Consider the following 6,779-nt stretch of genomic DNA (forward strand, 5'->3'; position numbering starts at 1 on the left):
CTTTCCTCTTCATTTTTCATCTTACAAGTCAATCACCAGAACTGTGCTCCACTAATCCACTATGTGTTCCTTAATCCATTCAAGTTAACAGTACAGTTACAACCACAGGGCTTTAACCTCATCATCACTACGGAGATGTAACCTGCAGGTTGAAGTCCTCTCAGGGTAGAATCTGTTAAGGACAGACAAGTGTCTGTCAGGTAAACAAGGCCCACCCATCCTACTACTACCATTGGACAGATGTCACCTTTACTTTTTATACTAAATTCATACCAAACCCTGGTGGGAGGTTAGGGAGGCTTCAAGTGTGTGTCCCAGAGCAGTATAGGGCCAGGAATTTGGAGCTATCTTTTTTTAGTAAATTAATTTCCTTGTCCAAGGAATGGGGCAACGTCTCATCATTTCCTTTGTTTCTTGGTTCTATTTCTTCTCTTCATATTGGGTTTTGTGTTCCCCATATTTTTCAGTGTCTTCCTTCCCCTCCCATATATGCTTCCATTCCCTACAGGATAACACAGTCCTGTCCTCTGCTCTGCCTTGCATCTTGTAAACTCTGTTCCCTTCAGTTCTGCAAGATATAAGTGGATTCATTTGCATGTTTTTATCATTACTGTAATTTTAGTTTTTCTTGTTGCTTCATGAAGTGAAAGGGAGAAAATCTGGGCTTATCATCCAAATGAATAAGAAGTAGTTAACATTTTAACTCGTGTTAGCTGTTGACCCATGACATGGCAAGTCTTCATCTATGTAAAGTTAAACACCTGGTATAGTAAGAATTAATTTTTGTATGGACACTACATGGTCTAATCTACATAAGAAATGTGTACCTTCCTTTAACTTTGATTCTTCATGCAAAATATCAAATTGGGCCTTATTAAGTCAAAATGTATTTCCTCCTTCCTGACATAATTTTTACTAGAAAGACAGTGTCACAGTGGGAACCATGGAAATAAATGGTGCCTCACTCTTCAAAGGCTTTTCCTTGACACCTTCACATCTCCTCTGTTTTCAGGAGTGAGGGTTTTTATTCCATCCTACCACATATAAAAATTTACAAGCCTTCAGTCACTGGAGTGATCAGAACTTTCTGACATGCTTATATGGTTGCACAATGAGGGTACACTTTTAGGGTAGTTCTTCCTTGGTTAACAAAGGAAAATTTAAACTGAAGTAGTGACACATACCGTTGGGACCAAAGAGAAAAATTATGTATGAATTTCTTCAGCTTGTCATTTCTTTATGGCTGGATATATGTGATCTTGAAGGAAAAATGCATGGTGGGATGCTAAATTAAAGTTATAAACTGTGTGATTAATTTTATAGAATGAGGTTGATACTACGAATATACAATCATCAAAATGTTACGAAATAAAAGACTAAGAAAAATGTGCACACAGCTTTGACCGGATCTTTGGTAACCAACGACGAGGTTACTGCTTTCTTCCATCTCTGTATCTCATGCGTGTTTCATTTCCAAGATGACACTGTTCAGGTGAGCATCACAGTACACAGGAGCAGGAGCTCATACACGGACACATAGACACAGACACATAGACACAGACACATACACACAATCGACCACCACTGTCGCCACAAGATCGTAGAACAGCAAAATATATTTTCTCCATTCTAAACTGCTTTCTGTTCTTTGAATTCTGATTTTCTATAGTGCATCCCGTTTGTATAATCTAAAAGGAAATAGGCTGTAATATAAACAAATGCTGACACGAGTCAAATCTGACCGCCAACATATGCAAATTTATTTCTGGTGACAACTGTAATAGAAACCTTATTGATGGGACTAAATTGACTTTAATTTTTGTGTGAAGAATGAATCCTTACCTGGGCTATATAGTCAATTTGGATAAATTCCATTACTTTAGTTAAATTTAGATTAAGAGGAAAACTTAAACCTGTAGGTCACTCATGAGGCTTTGAACATGTATACATGTCACCGAACAAGAGTTTATGTCCTCCTGCTTTTTTAGGGGGAAGAATCATTAATTACTCTTGATATATATTTATGAAATCAGAGTGCTGGTTAGTAGTCATATTTTCTCTTCAAAAACTGCTTGTGATGAAAGGTGACACCTTTTGAAAAGAGATATTGCATACATTTTTTTCCGTGCATGAATAAAAATTAAAGATTTCCCCTGAGCTTGTGTGACAGAAGATAACACATCTAACTCTAACAATAGAATCCCCTTCTTTATGTGTTTTTAGGTACTGTATAAACATCAACAGAAATGACAATAAAACAGTTTGGAAGAGTTTAAGTTCAAATATAATTTAACACTCCAAGCAAATTGATTTTATGCATTTCATTAATGTAAATTTGGGCTCCTACAAAAAAAAATGAACTTTTACAGTATTTTCATTCGATAGCTGTCCACTGGCCACAGACTCCGGTGCTGTTTGGCGATTGTTTGAGGCACACAGGATATTCACGGGAAGGAGCTCAATGCGAAAGGAAAGTTTAGTATGGTGTAAGGTGTCACAAGGCCCAAGCAGCAGGTGGAATGGTAGAGACAATGTGGGTGCTGAAGTCAGCAGGGGTAGGTCTGTGGCACTGGGGATTGAACTCTGTACCTTGCCCATTCTGGGCAATGCTCTACCACTGAGCTATATCCCCAGGCAATGGGGGTGGGTTTGCATACTGGCTGTGTATCTTAGCAATCTTTTGAGTTCTGGATCTGTTGTCCTCTCTGGAGATTTAGAAGAGTCTGTACTTAGGAACTGGCAAGATTACTGGAAGTGATCACTTGATGCATCTAGAATAGTCCCTGGTACATGATAAGTGTTCATTCATCAGAAATGATCACTACCATAATCACCCTCAGTGTCATTGGCTGTTGGGGACCACTACAAAGTGGCTCTGAGCAGGATTTAATATTAACCAATTGGCTTTCCTTGTTTACTTGTGAGTTGTCTGAAGCTTAGGCGCCATGTCTGACAAGATAAGGTGGCAGGTGAGGACGTTTGGCTCCAAACCCAATTACTACAAGGAGACTGCAGCTGCAGGCCCCACACTCCTACAGTAAATACCAACCTAAAAATAAGGTAGTTCTCCTGATTGACATAATTTACTACTTGGGAAAATTCTCCCAAGGTCCTGTGAGATTCCCGTGTTTTCTTGAGTATCCTCCTCCTTTGTTTGAAAACCAAATAAATACAGGCCACCCAGAGAAGTCTTGGGCTAACTCAGAGACTACTAAAGCTGTAAGAGAGTTAGTCCCTCCCGGAGCCCGGAAATCACTGCCATTTTCTCATTTATTTAAGCCTTTGCCATCCACTCACTTGGGAGATTGCGGGCCTGATCAGCCTGCAATAACTCTGGGTTATTTAACCCGGTTTTCAATAACTGGTCGTCTCATAGTGGAGCTGACATTGAAGGAGACTTTGTTGTATAGTTAGGGTCTACACATTCAGCATTTTAAATGGACAGATCAGGTTAGTAAAAATAGTTTGAGGAAAAATGTGGGGAGTACATATAGATGAGAAGCAGCTCAAATGGAAGCCAGGAGTTTGTAATGAATCTCACTTCGTTTTTTTGTAGTGACCCAATCTATTTTTAGATTATATTGAACTATATAAAATCAAACTAGAGCACTATCACTTAGCATTCAGACTGATATTACTTTGCAGTACTTTGCACAAAGCCTGTACTACTATTGCCTCAGTTTTCCCTTTTGTTTGAAATACCTTTTCTCCAAATTCTCTTTCTACTACTAGGCCATCATAAATTAAATTATCAAGTCTTCTATAATCCTTCCAGGAAATTAATCTTTTTTTTCTTGAATTCCCATAATGTAGCTGCCCTTTCTCTCTGGGCACATTATTTAGTCACATTTATTCAGCACCACCGATGTGTGAGGTCCTCTGCTAGGTGTTGGGGAATCTGAAAGGGGCATGTCCTTAAACTCAAAGGATTACACTCCACTGAGGGTCAAAAACAAGTGAACAGATAAATAGAACATAATGTGATACAAAAGAGGTAAGTGCAGCTGCCATGGGGTCACTTGGTCGTGAGCATGAAACTCAGTCAAGGATCTTTCTTAGGAGAAGCATTGACCAATACAGACCCAAGTGGTGAATAAATATCAAAGAGTCCAATGCAGGTGAAACACAGTGTACAGAGGGAAGTGTACAGATTGCAGGAAGAAGGTAAAGTAGCATAAGGATGCATACATTAGACATACAGTAGACATTTGTCAAATGAATGAGTCCTTATGAAAAATATAAGCAAGATTGGTCCTTGTTTCTTTAGTATAAAGGAGGATTGCTGAAAGAGTAGAAGGAAAGTGTACAGGGAATAAAAGAAACTTACAATGAACTTCACTTACTTCCCAGACTATTGTGGGCACATAACCAAAGTGAATTCATAGCTTCGCATAAAGTTTGCCCTAGAAGGAATAATGAATAAGTGAACAGTGAATTCATTTTTAAACATTGCTTAAATGTTTAAAAACATTATATTGTGGCCCATTACCACCTAAACATAATTCTTAAGAGAAAATAGTATAAAATTTATCTGTTGGATTTAGATTTGGGTATCCTCATGTTATATGTATGAAACTGTTAGAAAAAAAAAAGTAGAGGAAGAAGAGAGAAAATAATAAAAGTAGGAGAAAAAATAATTTAGGATATTTTAGGGAAATAAAAAATGGAAAGAAAAATGCCATCCTCACAAACACAAACAACATGAAAAATTATGCTTAGTTTAAGAATATATATCCTCAAAGGCCCAGCATGGTGGGGCATGCTTGTAATACCAGCACTTAGGAAGCTGGGGCAGGAGGATTGCCACCAAAATGTGAACTCCGAAGGCTTTGCCTGGCTCAGACTCTATGGCACTGCTGGTAGTTTCAGCCCTCATGGCCTCTCTCTTGGGCTGGCTTTGTTCATTGCTTGTGGTTTTCCTCAGGTGTTCCATATTGCTGGCTTTTCCAATATCCTAGGGTCTCTACTGCACTTTTGACTTCATTCTCACAGCTCCACATACTGGCATCTCAGGACGGCCACACTGCCTGGCCTCCCAGGCCATCTTCTGAAATCTGGGTGGAAGCCTCCCTGACTCTACAACTCTTGCATTCTGTAAGTGTGTAAAATCAGCTTCATGTGGCTGACCTCACAGTCTTCCACCAGCTGGAACAGTAACCAGGCTTCCTTTTATTACAGCTGTAGGAGTCTCTGATTGGTTGGATGGCTAAGTGCTATGAACCAAATCCCAGGGACAGTTTCCGTAGGGGGCCACCATTCTGGAACATGGCATCTGTGGCTTTCTTTTCAAAACAAAGACTTTTGCATTTGTAGTTTTGAGGCTGTGCAGCCTTACTTGTTCCTCTCATACTCCCAAGATATCCTTCCTATTGTCCTGCTGTAAAGCCCTTTGGTTCTCTATAATGTTAAATCTCTTCAGCAACCAAGCCGTCCTCTGCTCAGTCTTTGCAGGTCCCAACTTTACTAGAGCTGCCTTTCTGGCCAAACTCAAAACTTTTTAAATCATTCAGCGAGGCTGTTTGCTCTTGATTCTCAGTGCCCAATCACAGCCTGATGCTTGGCTGCCTTGAAATTTCCTCTACTAGGTTAATTATTCTGTTGCATTTAGTCTCTGTCTTCCACAAAGTCTCAGGACATGAGCAAAAACGTAGACAAATTTTCCTCTAAAGCATAACACACATGGCCTAGAGTTCAACTGCCAATAGAGTCCTTATTCCAACAGAGCCCGGTCTTTACTGGCTGCATTTATGTCAGCATTCTGGTCTTCTGAGCTCTGGCTAGAGTTTCCCATCAAACTCAGGTTATGGTATTCTAGAACTGCTTCCCCAGTCGGCATCTCCACAACTTTCCAAACTCCTTGTGTAAGTCAGCTTCAAACATCTTCAACCACATGCTCAGGTAACTGCACAGAAATGAATCTATTTCTCTTGTATCAAAATCTGTCTTACTTATTTTCCTGCCACTGAGACACAACGTCAGACACCCACACTTTAGAGGAGGAAAGATTTTTTTTGGCTCACAGTTTGTAGCAATTTCAGTCTGCAGTTGGCTGGCTCCATGATAGGGCAGCATGGCAGAGGAGAAACATCTCATGGCATGGTGGCAGAAGGAAGAGAGAGACCAAGGGAGGAGAGAGAGATATATGCCCTTCCAGACTGCACCCCCAGTGACTCACTCCTAGGCTAGGCTTCAATTCCTCTAATCACATTTAGCTATAAAGTCATGAGTGTCACAACCCCGTGGTCCAATCACCTCCCTCAAGCCCCATCTATAAGTTCATAGATTTTGGGGAGACATCTAGACCTAAACCACAGCAATATCCATCAAGTGATGAATGGATAAAGAATGTGATACACAGCGGAATACACTATTCAGCCACAGAAAGAAGGAAATCTTATCATTTATGACAACATTGATGGAACTGGAGATCATTTGGAAAGTGGAACAAGACAGGTACAGAAAGACAAACACTGAATGGTCTCACTCAGATGTGGAATATCAAAATTTCATCTTATTGAAGCTGAGAGTGGAATGGTGGTTACCTGAGGCTTGGAGACTAAAGGAGAGCGAAAGATGGGGAAAAGTTGATCACTGGGAAGTCGGTTACAGTTAGGAGTTACGAGCAAGATGCTCTGGTTTGTGTTGCACAGTTGGGTAAGCATAAATAATCATTTTGTACTTTGTATCTCAAAAGGTTAGAAGATAGAAAATTTTGTGTTCTCACCGTGAAGAAAAAAATACATTAAGTAGCTATATTTAACCAGATTTTAAACTTATAT

Source organism: Chinchilla lanigera, unplaced genomic scaffold (assembly GCF_000276665.1).
Source record: "Chinchilla lanigera isolate Chin_1 unplaced genomic scaffold, ChiLan1.0 scaffold00057, whole genome shotgun sequence".
Lineage (NCBI taxonomy): Eukaryota > Metazoa > Chordata > Mammalia > Rodentia > Chinchillidae > Chinchilla > Chinchilla lanigera.